We start from the raw sequence: 18,697 nt of genomic DNA, 5'->3' as shown, positions 1-18,697 counted from the left end.
CATGATTCCATAAGTGTTATTTCACAGTTTGGATGTCTACACCATTATTCTACAATGTAGAAAATAGTAAAAATTAAGAAAAACCCTGGAATGAGTAGGTGTGTCCAGACTTTTGACTGGTACTGTATATATAAAATGTGTGCCTGTTTTGCATGTTATTTTGGCATTAATACGTGTCACATATCAGTTTGCAAACAATGTGAGAAAAAGGAAAAAAATAATAATTGAGTTAAAGCCGTATACAAACATGGTCTCTTTTTTGCTTTCTTGAGTAAGGCAGCTCCAAAATGGAGATGTTTCAGCCTAGCTCAGTGCTTTCTGCAGTGGTGGGGCAGCCAGCGGAAAATACAGAGTGTAGGGGTTGGTAATGTTCTCTAGTTGCGCCGTGATTGGCTCAGTGTTCTGTCACTCATGGGGACACTATGTCACCGCCAGATCTACCCCCTGGGTGCTGCCATAGAGTTACAATAGAAGTGCACATCCAAGAAGGCTCAAGGTCATTGGCCATAGATAAAATGACATCAAATCACGTTATATCTACCGTAGCTTTGATTGGACTGATCATGTCAACATCAAACTTTCAAAATCTTAGCTAGCAAGTTAGCAGCCATCATGAATCAAGTCGGCAATCTACTGGCAAATACATTTCAATCCTTGTCATATGAAGAGAAATAATGAAGAGAAATTATCGATAAAACGTATCGGTGCTCATCGGCCATTGGACATAAACATTACACAACAAGTTAGAAATCGCAAATTCAACAATGAGTGGTTTGGAAGGAATCAGTGGCTAACTGCAAGCATTGCAATGCAATCACTAGCCTGCTATTCAGTGGAGTGGATGTGTGGTCCAAGTCTGAGTTTAAGGGTCTTTTTTCCAAGCTTTAAAAAAGGTGTCATGACTTGCCCTCATGGGCGGAGGATCAAAGATTCCGGCTAGGCAAAAGTTTGAACACCCCCTTTCCTGGGGGCCAGTTTTATGACAAGTCGCAAACTCCTTGCAGAAACGTTATTTTCTGTGCCATGCAGTTTTGGGAGAGGGAATTTCCCTGTGAGACATAGGAAGTCTTCCCGCCAAGACTACAACATCCAAAAGTGGATAATGAAACAATATTCCTACTTAAAAGAAAGTGGGAAATGGTTGGTGGGGACTTAAAGAACAATCATGTGAAATGTGTTACTATGTTGTGATGTCATTAAAGACGGTGGAACAACATAACTGTGTCTCTGGGGGGGGCTACACTTCCCAGTTATGAGGTTTGCATCTAATTGTTGTATAAAACAAATGATTAAGTATAATAATACTTATGTGAAGATAACAATGTGATTTTAGCATTCTAGATGAGATGATTGTTTTCCATATTGATAATAATAATAATAATAATAATAATAATAATAATAAACCATTTAGCAGACGCTTTTATCCAAAGCAACTTACAGTCATGCATGCATAATTTTTTTTGTGTATGGGTGGTCCCGGGGATCGAACCCACTACCTTGGCGTTACAAGCGCTGTGCTCTACCAGCTGAGCTACAGAGGACCATGTTGTGTTCTCAGTCAGTGGCCACGCCTAGATGAGCACAAACATGATGGAATGCCCATTTTACCCCGAGTGCATAAAAAGCCTTGTGACGAAATTCACCTCAGACCAGCAAGCCCCATGGCTTAAAATGGTTGAAACACTACAGATCAGCAGACGTGAAGCGTGAGCCAAACGTTGCAAATGGTTGAATTTCTACCAGACCAGTAAGCCCCATGGCTTAAAATGGTTGAAACTCTACAGATCAGACGTGAAGCGTGAGCCAAACGTTGCAAATGGTTGAATTTCTACCAGACCAGTAAGCCCCATGGCTTAAAATGGTTGAAACTCTACAGATTAGCAGACGTGAAGCGTGAGCCAAACGTTGCAAATGGTTGAATTTCTACCAGACCAGTGGCTTAAAATGGTCGACACAAGACCAAGAAGCGTGAAGCTACACGTTACAAAATAGTTAGACTAGAAAGACCAGAAAACGTGAGACGTTAGTCCACACGTTTGAAATGGAGAAACTCTGAAACTCTCAACCTCTACATGAGGTGAAGAAGAAGACACTGCACTAGACCTTATCATCTCAGTCTGCAGCTGGCATGTATAGTCGTCTAGAGAACTTTCACTAAAGACACGAGAGAGGAGAGGACAATCCCTCTCAGACAACCGCTGGTACATCTGAAGTATACATTCTGACCACAACTACGACCAGAAACTCTACCAAGGACATTGAGATCTCTGGTGGGGCAAACCAGAGTCCTACATCATCAACTCAACTATTGAGGACAGCAATACGTTAATACATGTTGCATTTCTAATCCGAATGAGCGATTATTAGGGTGCATAAGTATTATGATTACTGTGAGCGTAGTTTCCAAAGTAACTACCATAGAGATTCAAACTGTCTCTCCCTTCCATTCTGACCCTCCTTCTACCCAACCATTCATGCTATTGTTAGTCCAGTCCAATAGGGACCTGTTTTCATTGTATTACATTAGTAATCAATAACCTATGTGTGTGTGTGTGTGTGTGTGTGTGTTTGTATTGTGTTATTATTTAGTTAATTAGTAAATAAATAATTAAGCAAATTTGTGTATTGCTGATTCATCAATAAGGTTAGGGTTCTTAAAGGTTCAAGGATTATGCGATGTTCAGAATGAGACTGATAAGAGGTAATTATTTAATAAGTGACTTATCGATATATAACATATCTTCTAAGAGTTTAATTCGGGAGATGGTAACGCGTTAAACAACTTCTTCTGTGGTGCCCCAAATTCCTAATGAGTTAATTGTTAAATGATTAATTTAATCGAGTGACAATTAAACATAGATAAGTGATTCGATAAATAAGTCATACATTAAAGTAAGTCACGTCACGACAAAGGATAAACATTCAACATTGGCCATGCTGTCAATCCAGCATGACTTCTGCCGATCTCAAAACAACTCGAAACTCGCAACTGGGAAATCTCAGACTTCAGTGAGTTCAAGACAACTGGAAATTCTGAAAAAACGAGCTCCAACTGTGAAAATACATTTTGAACGGTCATCCAACTCGGAATTGCAAGTCGGGAACTCTGGCTTCTTTCTAGATCTCCGACCTGAAGATCACTGACGTCATCATGATTCGATCTTGTTATATTGACTATGTCCATCCTAGCTCGCTCATTATTTTTTAAATTTATTTATTTTTTTATTTTTTAGCAGACGCTCTTATCCAGAGCGACTTACAGTTAGTGAGTTATTATTTTTATTATTTTTCTGCCCGTGGGAATCGAACCCACAACCGTAGCGTTGCAAACGCCATGCTCTACCAACTGAGCTACATCCCTTCCGGCCATTCCCTCCCCTACCCTGGACGAATTGTGCGCCACCCCATGGGTCTCCCGGTCACGGCCGGCTACGACAGAGCCTGGATTCGAACCAGGATCTCTAGTGGCCCAGCTAGCACTGCGATGCAGTGCCCTAGACCACTGTGCCACTCGGGAGACTCATTAATGTCTTAAATCGAAATTATGGATTGCCTCTAATCTGCTCGTCGTCCCCTTATGCCATAGTTTGTACATCTCAATTGTCAGTAGAAACCACATTTGTTTAAGCAAGTCAGCCATATCAGCTATGTTTTTTTTTTTAAGGCAGTAAATGAGGCTGAATGAACTGTTTCGCTGCCAGAGAAGGCTCCGCTGATAGCCAGGTGGAGCAGTGGTAAGGTGTTGGGACTCTGCTGTTGGGACAGCTTTATGTAGGCCCCACTTGTCACCGTTATAGTGCAATTAATGTATTGTTTAGCGTTGTGGCTTTGCTGGCATGCCTCAAAAAATTTAATTTAAAAAAGGAGTTTGCTCCACCAAGATTGACACACTAAAATCGCCACTGCACACCTGTCAAGTGGATGGATTATCTTGGCAAAGGATAAATGCTCACTAACAGGGATGTAAACAAATTTGTGCACAAAATGAGAGAAATAAGGTTTTTGTGGGTATGGAAAACATGGGACCAACACTTTACATGTTGCGTTTATATACTTGTTCAGTATAATAGAATAATGTTCTATTCTAATTCTATGTGAAACTGACAAACGGCTTCATTATTGTGGAGTCACGGTTGTTGCGAATCCAACTGCATATGGCAAAACAATCATGAATGCAACCCCAATATTTATAATATCTTTCTATGAGCAATGAGCGTGGAAATGAGAATGATTGTGCTGCCAACCCACAAGTCACTAGCTAACAAAACAAAGGAAAAAAAGTCACTAACAAAAACAGTTAAACAACAATTGAACATTTTCAGCTTAGTTGTTACCCTTTCTTTTGTTCTGTAGTCTAGTCATATTTCACAAAGAAACAATGTTCATGTTGCAGTTAGTAAACACATAGCTCCACCCATACGGAAACCGGTATACGGAAACGTCCCCACTTCCGCTTTCAGACCCTTTTCTTAGCTAGCCAATTTGCTAACATTAGCGCGCAGGTCAACAAGCTTTTTCAGATAATTTATTTAAACATTCCAAAAAAATATTAAGAAGATCATAATTGATCGATATGAACTTACGAATAGACGCCAAGTAACTATACAATGAAATATTGTCATAGTTCTCCAAACAACACCATGATGGCGATTCACTGAGCCAGCAACAAGATATGGAGCCAAGATGATTTGGTCGAAAAAATGCTCATTCTCTCCTACTGCTAGCTATATACGCCATGTCTCCTTCACAGAGCAAGCGCAGGAGTAGGTGGGGCACTCCACAAACCATTTTCCCGTACGCCTGTCCCGCTGGGAACTCTGGCAGTTGTAGTTTCTTGCATCGTTTCTTGTCTCGTCTCTCTCCAGCCTATGTAAGGGTGTAAATATATCCCCTTATGACTACATCTCCCAGCAACCCTTGCGTCGCTGTTTCCGCGCTGTCGTTAAAAATATATCTGAAACCAGCCAATCATTACAAGCCAAAGGGCGGCAACTCCGACGTCGTGTCCAATGAGCGAACAGATTGATGTACGTGGGGGCGGGGTTGTGTATCTGTCAGTCAGTTTTGAGAAGCGGAGAGAGAGGATCGTAGAGAAACAACAGCTCGCTGGCTACGGACACGGCTTACGACTTTGTCGAATTCACATTACCAACATCAAACCGAACTGGGGTCAGCGGACAAACGCAAAAAAAACCTGGAAGATTTTAGGATTAAATGATTTTATGGATTAATCTGAACCTTTCCTTCTTCGTCGAAAGAAAACATTCTCAACTTGACTTCATAGGTAAGGGATCGTGCTTTTGCATGCCATAGGACGGTGAAAAAAATTACCGACTTCTCTACATTGAATTTCGATGCCTAAACAAAACGGATTGTTATGTGATCAAGATTAAGCTAGGGGAATGAATGAAACATAAATCGTGAACATGGAATCGTAACTCTTAAATGCACACGTTAACCTAACATGTAATCGGTGAATCATTTTATTTTATGAATAGTGCAACAGCTAGGGCAACCTATTTGCTCGTTTAAAAAAAAATCTCATACTTTATTTATTGTGTTGAACAATGCGACTCGCTAACGTCATTCGTTGTAACCTGCCGTGTTGTCGACTTGTTTCACAATTGTACGGAGAGGATCACTTTCTACCGGGTTTAACAACCGACTGTTGTGGTGGAATTTTTAACACGACGAACACTTTCAAATGGGGTGGATGCCTGGTAGGCATCGAATAGTTAACGTTAACCGAGAGAAAATGCTGCCTTGTTGGAGTCAGAGCTAGTCCTTACGTAAGACTGTGGCTACATCAGTCAAATTTCCCCTTCGCCTTTGCATCGACTTTCCAATACAACAGCTACGTTTTTTTTTTATAGAGTTTCACAAGTAAATTGCGAATCTGAACTAGGCTACATTTCTTTTGTTGCTTTGATTTTAGCCCAGCAACAATGTTGCAATTGAGTCACATAACTCGCTCCTTCTAGTGGCTGTAGTAGTAGTTGTTCTGCGGCAGTTTGACACATTTCGATGTTGCCCCTCGTCGAAATGAATTCGTCGTTTTTTGTTGCCTGATAATGGTTGGGAGACACTGTTTCGAGTCGGGGGCCGATGACTGGACCAGCGGAGTTGTCTGGGGTGACATTATAGCCACCGAGATCGACAACTCGTCGAGAGCTATTTGGCTTTACGTTATAACCTCAAAGTGAAATGTATCACGCCTCCTAAACAAGGATGTAATTCTTGGCGATTATTATTAGTTTAGAATTCAGTGTTTTGAAACGACTTTATTGGGCTCGACCTTGTTGCCAAGTGTTTTGTCAATTTGCTTCTTTGTCAAGAGAGAGAGAGAGAGAGAGAGAGAGAGGCACATTTGGATGTACTCGACCGTCAGCAAATTTGTAGAACAACTACTCTCTGCTTGCATAGACGAGACGGGGGTGAATCAATCTGTTTTCAATCGTCCTGCAGCAGTCTTACTTTCTATAACATCGCCTTGTTTCGCTCTCATAGAATTAGAATGATTCGTGTCAGTTCTTCGTTAGGGTTGTCGAGTGTAGTTTTATCGCACTATTTGGTTTCGGAGCCTCTGTGAAGATAGCCAGCAGATTCCGACCCTACTGTTACGCTTGAGCTTGCACTGAGCTGCACTGGGGTCTGAATTTGCCATCATGGGTCAGATTAAAGCCCTGTTTGGACAGGATTAGTTTTAGGGGGGGAGGTCGGGTAATGTAATTATGTGCAAGAGCACAAAACACCACATCTGTAATTGTAGGACCTTCCGACTCTGCCATCTCTATAATTTTTACATGGCAGGAGAGTAGCAATTCCAGCCAGAATAACCTACTGTTTTTTGGCGAACTCCAAGGTCCTCTGATAATACTGGTCCCATGTGAATCGACGTCCCTGTGTTTTCGAGAGAAATGTCTGAGTTTGACAGGTGTTGCTCGCGGTTTGCACAAGAAAACAATAACATTCGATAAACTGAACCAAGTGTAAGCTATATATGAATGGCCTACATGTTGCCTATCAACTTTCACAGTGAATGCTTTTGTTTATATGTTTTGTGCTATTAATTGAATATTGGCAAATGCATCAGTAGGCGGCAGGTAGCTTAGTGGTTAAGAGCGTTGTACCAGTAACCGAAAGGTCGCTGGTTCTAATCCCTGAGCCGACTAGGTGAAAAATATGTCGATGTTCCCTTGAGCAAGGCACTTAACCCTAATTGCTCCTGTAAGTCGCTCTGGATAAGAGCGTCTGCTAAATGACCAATTTATTTTATTTATTTAATTATCAGTAAAAGATATCGGGCCTATTTAACCCTTGCTGTGAATAGATGGCAAAGCAGCAGCAAACAGCTGACCTAAACGTATGGAAATGCTAAGTTAGCTTTCTCATCCATAGCCTTAAAACACATCTCAAGCGCAAGTGCACTGTTTAGCTCACAACTGAAGGCTGGGGGGCATTTAAGACGTACTGCAGATGGCTAAAATATCCTAATGATTATGATCAGACTTCCTCAATTCAAATATTATGGTGACATTATACCAAAGATGGTTTGGTATGGTTTAAAAACTTCTAAACCAAGCTCGAGTTATCAGTGTGGCACTATCACCTGGACATGTTGAAATATCATCACACCTAGAATACAAAACCTTCAGGCTTCCATTATAACTGTCAATTTATTAGAAAAAAATTACAGGGGTCAGTTTGGAGAAAAAAAAACAAATTCCGTCCAAAACGTCCTCTGGAATATCGGACATTCTGGAGTAATAATTACATAACCAACGTTCTCTAGTAATGCTAGTCCCAATGCGAATAGGGCTTAAGACACCGTGGAGCCGGCGCGAGATATGGGTTGAAAAACATTGTCTCATGACCATTTGTTTTTCCACAAAGCTGCTCTTTTCGTCCCCATGCTAGCTTGCAGTAGCCACAGCAGCCATTATGTAATGGCACTTTGCGTTGAACAACAGAGTTTGACTGACACTGAAAAATAGCCGTTTTCAGGATAACGACCAGTATTTCAATCTTGGTGTATCAGCTTGGATATAGGCAATATTTAGAGTACAGTGGCACATCCTTGCATTGAGTTACGTTTTCCGACCCATGTCTCGCCCTGGCTCCGCAGGGTGTTTTCACACTTGGTCCCTTTCAGATTTTTTGGTTGTTGAACTGTACGATTTGCTTAATAATGTTGTGCAGAGTGAACACTTCAAAGGAACTCAGACCCCTCAAAAGAGCCCCCGAAGCGAACCGAACTGAGACCACCTCTGCGGTCCGGTTCCCTTTTTAGGGCAATGTGAACACAGCTCCCCAGGTTGGCTTGTCATTATTCCCACACCCCTCACACTAGACTACTGCCATAACCCCTCACACTAGACTACTGCCATAACCCCTCCCACTAGACTACTGCCATAACCCCTCACACTAGACTACTGCCATAACCCCTCACCCTAGACTACTGCCATAACCCCTCACACTAGACTACTGCCATAACCCCTCACACTAGACTACTGCCATAACCCCTCACACTAGACTACTGCCATAACCCCTCACCCTAGACTACTGCCATAACCCCTCACACTAGACTACTGCCATAACCCCTCACACTAGACTACTGCCATAACCCCTCACCCTAGACTACTGCCATAACCCCTCACCCTAGACTACTGCCATAACCCCTCCCACTAGACTACTGCCATAACCCCTCCCACTAGACTACTGCCATAACCCCTCACACTAGACTACTGCCATAACCCCTCCCACTAGACTACTGCCATAACCCCTCCCACTAGACTACTGCCATAACCCCTCACACTAGACCACTGCCATAACCCCTCACACTAGACTACTGCCATAACCCCTCACACTAGACTACTGCAACACTGTTTCCCCTGCCATAACCCCTCACACTAGACTACTGCCATAACCCCTCACACTAGACTACTGCCATAACCCCTCACCCTAGACTACTGCCATAACCCCTCACACTAGACTACTGCCATAACCCCTCACACTAGACTACTGCCATAACCCCTCACACTAGACCACTGCCATAACCCCTCACACTAGACTACTGCCATAACCCCTCACACTAGACTACTGCAACACTGTTTCCCCTGCCATAACCCCTCACACTAGACTACTGCCATAACCCCTCACACTAGACTACTGCCATAACCCCTCACCCTAGACTACTGCCATAACCCCTCACACTAGACTACTGCCATAACCCCTCACACTAGACTACTGCCATAACCCCTCACACTAGACTACTGCCATAACCCCTCACCCTAGACTACTGCCATAACCCCCCACACTAGACTACTGCCATAACCCCTCACACTAGACTACTGCCATAACCCCTCACACTAGACTACTGCCATAACCCCTCACACTAGACTACTGCCATAACCCCTCACACTAGACTACTGCCATAACCCCTCACACTAGACTACTGCCATAACCCCTCACACTAGACTACTGCCATAACCCCTCACACTAGACTACTGCCATAACCCCCCACACTAGACTACTGCCATAACCCCTCACACTAGACTACTGCCATAACCCCCCACACTAGACTACTGCCATAACCCCTCACACTAGACTACTGCCATAACCCCCCACACTAGACTACTGCCATAACCCCTCACACTAGACTACTGCCATAACCCCTCACACTAGACTACTGCCATAACCCCTCACACTAGACTACTGCCATAACCCCTCACACTAGACTACTGCCATAACCCCTTACACTAGACTACTGCCATAACCCCTCACACTAGACTACTGCCATAACCCCTCACACTAGACTACTGCCATAACCCCTCACACTAGACTACTGCCATAACCCCTCCCACTAGACTACTGCCATAACCCCTCACACTAGACTACTGCCATAACCCCTCACACTAGACTACTGCCATAACCCCTCACACTAGACTACTGCCATAACCCCTCACACTAGACTACTGCCATAACCCCTCACACTAGACTACTGCCATAACCCCTCCCACTAGACTACTGCCATAACCCCTCACACTAGACTACTGCCATAACCCCTCCCACTAGACTACTGCCATAACCCCTCACACTAGACTACTGCCATAACCCCTCACACTAGACTACTGCCATAACCCCTCACACTAGACTACTGCCATAACCCCTCACACTAGACTACTGCCATAACCCCTCACACTAGACTACTGCCATAACCCCTCACCCTAGACTACTGCCATAACCCCTCCCACTAGACTACTGCCATAACCCCTCCCACTAGACTACTGCCATAACCCCTCACACTAGACTACTGCCATAACCCCTCACACTAGACTACTGCCATAACCCCTCAATCTAGACTACTGCCATAACCCCTCACACTAGACTACTGCCATAACCCCTCACACTAGACTACTGCCATAACCCCTCACACTAGACTACTGCCATAACCCCTCACACTAGACTACTGCCATAACCCCTCACACTAGACCACTGCAACACCGTTTTCCCCTGCCATAAACTATCTCACATTGGCGCCACAGAAGAGAGAAGATGATGTGTAGGTTTGCGGGAAAAAAAATGTGTGCTGTTTTTGGACAGGCCTATTGATTAGCGATTGTCAAGGACGCACAGAAATGTCAATATGTGTAGAGTTTAGTTCAGATTATTTGGTTGCAAAATGTGATCTATAGGCTAAGAGGGCTTCATAAGCTGTTAATTCGATTGTGGAGTTTGAATAGTGTGAGAACACACACATATTCAGTGAGAACATAAGGTACAAAATAAATTATAGCTCTTAAAGGGGCAGTGGCCTACTATGGGTGTACGATTTTCAATTACAGCATTATTTAATCTGCAGTTATTCTTCTGCTATTTCTTCTGTTAATATTAACATGTAAATATTATTGGTGTCTTTTAATTACAAATATTATGTCTCATCTGTTAACTAAATGCAATCTATTAGCTTCCTAAATGTAAGTAGGTATGTCTAGCCGTTGATAACGCATTCTGATGGAATGGCTTGTCCTGCACTTTGTAAAAACCCAGAGTGCATTTAGTGAATGTTGGAAAAAGATCTTGGTTCCTTTCTAAACATAGCAATGTGAATGCAAAGGGTATTTGGACCGCAAAATAGGTGAAGTGAACTGAGTCCTCATCCAAAGGCAAGGGCAGTGTGAATACAAAGGGGACTGAGTCCTCATCCAAAGGCAAGGGCAGTGTGAATACAAAGGGAACTGAGTCCTCATCCAAAGGCAAGGGCAGTGTGAATACAAAGGGAACTGAGTCCTCATCCAAAGGCAAGGGCAGTGTGAATACAAAGGGGACTGAGTCCTCATCCAAAGGCAAGGGCAGTGTGAATACAAAGGGAACTGAGTCCTCATCCAAAGGCAAGGGCAGTGTGAATACAAAGGGAACTGAGTCCTCATCCAAAGGCAAGGGCAGTGTGAATACAAAGGGGACTGAGTCCTCATCCAAAGGCAAGGGCAGTGTGAATACAAAGGGAACTGAGTCCTCATCCAAAGGCAAGGGCAGTGTGAATACAAAGGGAACTGAGTCCTCATCCAAAGGCAAGGGCAGTGTGAATACAAAGGGAACTGAGTCCTCATCCAAAGGCAAGGGCAGTGTGAATACAAAGGGAACTGAGTCCTCATCCAAAGGCAAGGGCAGTGTGAATACAAAGGGAACTGAGTCCTCATCCAAAGGCAAGGGCAGTGTGAATACAAAGGGAACTGAGTCCTCATCCAAAGGCAAGGGCAGTGTGAATACAAAGGGGACTGAGTCCTCATCCAAAGGCAAGGGCAGTGTGAATACAAAGGGAACTGAGTCCTCATCCAAAGGCAAGGGCAGTGTGAATACAAAGGGGACTGAGTCCTCATCCAAAGGCAAGGGCAGTGTGAATACAAAGGGGACTGAGTCCTCATCCAAAGGCAAGGGCAGTGTGAATACAAAGGGAACTGAGTCCTCACCCAAAGGCAAGGGCAGTGTGAATACAAAGGGGACTGAGTCCTCATCCAAAGGCAAGGGCAGTGTGAATACAAAGGGAACTGAGTCCTCACCCAAAGGCAAGGGCAATGTGAATACAAAGGGAACTGAGATCTTTAGCTTTTTTCACTTTAGAGAACTGAGTGAGGTTCTTTTAAAGAGGACTATATGTGAAAACACCCTTAAAGGGATAATCCACCCTAAACCCCTAATTCTGATTTAAAACAATATTTTTTGTGAACAAATGTTTCATTTTGCCGTTATAACAAGGTTGGTAGCAACATGTGAAACTCGGTGTGGAAATCTGTTGTAGCTCAACTCGACTACAAAACCCACAATGCAATGCTCTCTCTGGGCTGGCTGGCTAGGTAGCTAGCTAGCAAACGTAGCTCCACACATTTTACATTTACATTTTTAGTCATTTAGCAGACGCTCTTATCCAGAGCGACTTACAGGAGCAATTAGGGTTAAGTGCCTTGCTCAAGGGCACATCGACAGATTTTTCACCTAGTCGGCTCTGGGATTAGAACCAGCGACCTTTCGGTTACTGGCACAACGCTCTTACCCACTAAGCTACCTGCCGCCCCACACAATAATACCAAAGCCAATATCGGCATGTGAAGTATCTAGTTAGCTGTAAAATAACCTAAACGAACTGCACTATCAATTTAGGAGTGTATCTCAGCGTTCAACTTGCAGTTCGTCTCTGCCCAGAGCGAGTGCAGAGTACATTTTAAAAAACATTTTAGTCATTTAGCAGACGCTCTTATCCAGAGCGACTTAGTTAGTGCATACATAATTATTTTATTTTTTATTTTTCATAATGCCCCCCCCCCCCCCCCCGTGGGAATCAAACCCACAACCCTGCTCTAACGCCATGCTCTACCAACTGAGCTACATCCCTGCCGGGTCCATTCCCTCCCCTACCCTGGACGACGCTGGGCCAATTGTGCGCCGCCCCAGTACTTTGCTATGACAACAACGGCCCTTTCCCACGTTTCCCACAGACAGACAGGGCACATCAAATGGACCCTGGATGGCTTACAGGGGGTGTTGTATTGTAAAAAATATATATATATATTTTGGATGCTATATAAATGCATTTATTAATGTCTACAGTCGTTTTTGACACGTATACTCTATTACAGACACTTTAAAATAATATAATGAGAGCTGAAAATAAAAAATCCTTTAAAAGTATTTTTTCAGAGTGTACTAATGTTACTGTCACCACCACAACAACAAATACTTAAATACATGTAATTTGGTCCTTGAAACATTCAATTGAAATTCCTATGGAGGACTGACGGCTCCTAATGGGTGAGCCAATATGGCCGATCGGTGGCTTCAAAGCCTCTCATTGGCCAATACAAAGTAATCCAGGGTTTATATGCAGTGGGGGGGAAAAAAAGTATTTAGTCAGCCACCAATTGTGCAAGTTCTCCCACTTAAAATGATGAGAGAGGCCTGTAATTTTCATCATAGGTACACGTCAACTATGACAGACAAATTGAGGAAAAGAAAACCAGAAAATCACATTGTAGGATTTTTTAATGAATTTATTTGCAAATTATGGTGGAAAATAAGTATTTGGTCACCTACAAACAAGCAAGATTTCTGGCTCTCACAGACCTGTAACTTCTTCTTTAAGAGGCTCCTCTGTCCTCCACTCGTTACCTGTATTAATGGCACCTGTTTGAACATGTTATCAGTATAAAAGACACCTGTCCACATCCTCAAACAGTCACACTCCAAACTCCACTATGGCCAAGACCAAAGAGCTGTAGAAGGACACCAGAAACAAAATTGTAGACCTGCACCAGGCTGGGAAGACTGAATCTGCAATAGGTAAGCAGCTTGGTTTGAAGAAATCAACTGTGGGAGCAATTATTAGGAAATGGAAGACATACAAGACCACTGATAATCTCCCTCGATCTGGGGCTCCACGCTAGATCTCACCTTGTGGGGTCAAAATGATCACAAGAATGGTGAGCAAAAATCCCAGAACCACACGGGGGGACCTAGTGAATGACCTGCAGAGAGCTGGGACCAAAGTAACAAAGCCTACCATCAGTAACACACTACGCTGCCAGGGACTCAAATCCTGCAGTGCCAGACGTGTCCCCCTGCTTAAGCCAGTACATGTCCAGGCCCGTCTGAAGTTTGCTAGAGTGCATTTGGATGATCCAGAAGAGGATTGGGAGAATGTCAGATGAAACCAAAATAGAACTTTTTGGTAAAAACTCAACTCGTCGTGTTTGGAGGACAAAGAATGCTGAGTTGCATCCAAAGAACACCATACCTACTGTGAAGCATGGGGGTGGAAACATCATGCTTTGGGGCTGTTTTTCTGCAAAGGGACCAGGACGACTGATCCGTGTAAAGGAAAGAATGAATGGGGCCATGTATCGTGAGATTTTGAGTGAAAACCTCCTTCCATCAGCAAGGGCATTGAAGATGAAACGTGGCTGGGTCTTTCAGCATGACAATCATCCCAAACACACCGCCCGGGCAACGAAGGAGTGGCTTCGTAAGAAGCATTTCAAGGTCCTGGAGTGGCCTAGCCAGTCTCCAGATCTCAACCCCATAGAAAATCTTTGGAGGGAGTTGAAAGTCCGTGTTGCCCAGCGACAGCCCCAAAACATCACTGCTCTAGAGGAGATCTGCATGGAGGAATGGGCCAAAATACCAGCAACAGTGTGTGAAAACCTTGTGAAGACTTACAGAAAACGTTTGACCTGTGTTATTGCCAACAAAGGGTATATAACAAAGTATTGAGAAACTTTTGTTATTGACCAAATACTTATTTTCCACCATAATTTGCAAATAAAATCATAAAAAATCCTACAATGTAATTTTCTGGATTTTCTTTTCTCATTTTGTCTGTCATAGTTGATGTGTACCTATGATGAAAATTACAGGCCTCTCTCATCTTTTTAAGTGGGAGAACTTGCACAATTGGTGGCTGACTAAATACTTTTTTTCCCCACTGTACGTCATTGTGCACATTGTGAGATTGTACTTGAAGGTAGTACTTGAAGGTAGAGAACGGCCGAAATGGATTTTTTTGGGCTGATACCGATTTTTTTTTTTTTTTGGGGGGGGGGGGATCAAGGAGGCCAACATAATGGTAATTTTATTTGAATGGTAAATTCAGCTATCTGTCAAGAAATGGGCGGGTTGAAACTTGATCCTACTGCTACGATTGGATAGAGCGAGGCTGTAACCCTGCTCCCTTTCACATCTCCTCACATCTCTCTCCATCGTTCATATCACTTGGTGCCGTTTACTGCTACTATGAGAACGATGGCGATGGCATTTGATACCAAGCCATGGATGTCTAATAAGGAGAGCGGGGGTAGGAGAAAATATGAAGTTGTCTTGGCCCATAAACATGCAGTAATATTCTTAGGTACCTAAACCTATTGCCAACCTTAATTTAGGCATTTTACAACCCAGTACATCACTGGGGCCAAGCTTCCTGCCATCCAGGACCTCTATACCAGGCGGTGTCAGAGGAAGGCCCTACAAATTGTCAAAGACTCCAGCCACCCTAGTCATAGACTGTTCTCTCTGCAACCGCACGACAAGCGGTGCTGAAGCGCCAAGTCTAGATCCAAAAGGCTTCTTAACAGCTTCTATGCCCAAGCAATAAGACTGCTAATCATATGGCTACCCGGACTATTTGCATTGTCCTCCCGCCCCACCCCACCCCACCCCCTCTTTTATGCTGCTGCTACTCTGTTTATGATCTATGCATAGTCACTTTAACTCTACCCACATGTACAATGCTTTGCAAAAGTATTCAACCCCTTGGCATTTTTCCTCTTTTGTTGCATTACAACCTGTCATTGAAATGGAATTTTATATGGATTTCATGTAATGGACATACACTAAATAGTCGTAATTGGTGAATTGGAATTAAAAAAATAACTAACTTGTTTAAAAAAAGTATAAAAAATAAATAACGGAAAAGTTGTGCGTGCATATGTATTCACCCCCTTTGCTATGAAGCCCCTAAATAAAATCTGGTGCAACCAATTACCTTCATAAGTCACATAATTAGTTAGGTTGCACACAGGTAGACTTTAAGTGTCACATGATCTGTCACATGATCTCAGTATATATACACCTGTTCTGAAAGGCCCCAGAGTCTGCAACACCACTAAGCAAGGGGTACCACCAAGCAAGTGGCACCATGAAGACCAAGGAGCTCTCCAAACAGGTCAGGGACAAAGTTGTGGAGAAGTACAGATCAGGGTTGGGTTATAAAAAAATATCTGAAACTTTGAACAGCCCACAGAGCTCCATTAAATCCAGTTTTCAAACCCCTTTTATACTCTGTAATCTGAAGGTTAGCAATGCTAACAAGTACATGTAAAATCCCATAGAGAATGCTAATGAGCGCATTGCAATCATTTTGTATAGTTTCTGACCTAAACTATACAAGTAACTCAAAAATGCTACTCAGTTTGCTGCGTGTACAAAACGAATATTAGCCAGCAAGGCTCTTGATCCAGGAGTGGATTCTCTGCTGTTACCAAGGCTCTTGATCCAGGAGTGGATTCTCTGCTGTTACCAAGGCTCTTGATCCAGGAGGGGATTCTCTGCTGTTACCAAGGCTCCTGATCCAGGAGGGGATTCTCTGCTGTTACCAAGGCTCTTGATCCAGGAGTGGATTCTCTGCTGTTACCAAGTGAATGCTTGATTTTGGAAGAAGCGAACCACTTAGCTAGATAGCGAACCAAATGCACAACTGCAGAGCTTTTAGCAAATTTTAGACGGTTAACTTAATAGTTATAAGATATCTAGCTGGCGAACATTTAGTTGTGAATTCCATACTGTCCCGTGTAGCTCAGCTGGTAGAGCATGGCCAGGGTTGTGGGTTCGATTCCCACGGGGGACCAGTACAAACAAAAATGTATGCACTCACGGTAGTCTCTCTGGATAAGAGCGTCTGCTAAATTACTAAAATGTAATTAGATCACCTGGCGAACACTTCATGTGGCTCTCGTTGTGTTCTAGTAAACAAACACCACGGGGCTGGGGACTACCGTAATGTGATGGGCCTGGGGACTACCGTAATGTGATGGGCCTGGGGACTACCGTAATGTGATGGCCCTGGGGACTACTGTAATGTGATGGGCCTGGGGACTACCGTAATGTGATGGGCCTGGGGACTACCGTAATGTGATGGGCCTGGGGACTACCGTAATGTGATGGGCCTGGGGACTACTGTAATGTGATGGCCCTGGGGACTACCGTAATGTGATGGGCCTGGGGACTACCGTAATGTGATGGGCCTGGGGACTACCGTAATGTGATGGGCCTGGGGACTACTGTAATGTGATGGCCCTGGGGACTACCGTAATGTGATGGGCCTGGGGACTACCGTAATGTGATGGGCCTGGGGACTACCGTAATGTGATGGGCCTGGGGACTACGGTAATGTGATGGGCCTGGGGACTACCGTAAAGTGATGGGCCTGGGGACTACCGTAATGTGATGGCCCTGGGGACTACCGTAATGTGATGGGCCTGGGGACTACGGTAATGTGATGGGCCTGGGGACTACCGTAATGTGATGGCCCTGGGGACTACCGTAATGTGATGGGCCTGGGGACTACGGTAATGTGATGGGCCTGGGGACTACCGTAAAGTGATGGGCCTGGGGACTACCGTAATGTGATGGCCCTGGGGACTACCGTAATGTGATGGGCCTGGGGACTACTGTAATGTGATGGCCCTGGGGACTACCGTAATGTGATGGGCCTGGGGACTACTGTAATGTGATGGGCCTGGGGACTACTGTAATGTGATGGCCCTGGGGACTACCGTAATGTGATGGGCCTGGGGACTACTGTAATGTGATGGGTATGGGGACTACCGTAAAGTGATGGGGCTGGGGACTACTGTAATGTGATGGCCCTGGGGACTACTGTAATGTGATGGGCCTTGGGACTACGGTAATGTGATGGGCCTGGGGACTACTGTAATGTGATGGGCCTGGGGACTACTGTAATGTGATGGGCCTGGGGACTACTGTAATGTGATGGGCCTGGGGACTACTGTAATGTGATGGGCCTGGGGACTACTGTAATGTGATGGGCCTGGGGACTATCTTAATGTGATGGGCCTGGGGACTACTGTAATGTGATGGCCCTGGGGACTACCGTAATGTGATGGCCCTGGGGACTACCGTAAAGTGATGGCCCTGGGGACTACCGTAAAGTGATGGGCCTGGGGACTACTGTAATGTGATGGCCCTGGTGGCTACCGTAATGTGATGGGCCTGGGGACTACCGTAAAGTGATGGGCCTGGGGACTACTGTAAAGTGATGGGCCTGGGGACTACCGTAATGTGATGGCCCTGGGGACTACCGTAAAGTGATGGCCCTGGGGACTACCGTAAAGTGATGGGCCTGGGGACTACTGTAATGTGATGGCCCTGGTGGCTACCGTAATGTGATGGGCCTGGGGACTACCGTAAAGTGATGGCCCTGGGGACTACCGTAAAGTGATGGGCCTGGGGACTACTGTAATGTGATGGCCCTGGTGGCTACCGTAATGTGATGGGCCTGGGGACTACCGTAAAGTGATGGGCCTGGGGACTACTGTAAAGTGATGGCCCTGGGGACTACCGTAAAGTGATGGGCCTGGGGACTACTGTAATGTGATGGCCCTGGTGGCTACCGTAATGTGATGGGCCTGGG

The 18,697-nt window shown here is 44.4% G+C and overlaps 2 protein-coding genes across 2 annotated transcripts in view; one reads left to right on the top strand and one right to left on the bottom strand.

The window, feature by feature from the left end:
- Positions 1-4,726, bottom strand: part of LOC311122187 (geranylgeranyl pyrophosphate synthase) — a 39,533-nt gene extending 34,807 nt beyond the window's left edge. Inside the window, exon 1 of the mRNA XM_084196582.1 lies at positions 4,584-4,726. The gene's annotated coding sequence lies outside the window, so the exon portion shown is untranslated. The remainder of the gene's footprint in view (positions 1-4,583) is intronic.
- Positions 4,727-5,060: 334 nt separating this feature from the next.
- LOC311122186 (AT-rich interactive domain-containing protein 4B-like) overlaps positions 5,061-18,697 on the top strand; it is a gene marked incomplete at its 3' end in the record, with an annotated part of 157,428 nt that continues 143,791 nt past the window's right edge. The window contains exon 1 of the mRNA XM_084196581.1: positions 5,061-5,284. The remainder of the gene's footprint in view (positions 5,285-18,697) is intronic.

This window comes from Coregonus lavaretus, assembly GCF_964263955.1.
Source record: "Coregonus lavaretus genome assembly, contig: HAP1_SCAFFOLD_879, whole genome shotgun sequence".
Taxonomy (NCBI): domain Eukaryota; kingdom Metazoa; phylum Chordata; class Actinopteri; order Salmoniformes; family Salmonidae; genus Coregonus; species Coregonus lavaretus.
The sequence above is the reverse complement of the archived record's forward strand: the minus strand, read 5'-3'. Positions and strand labels throughout refer to the sequence as shown.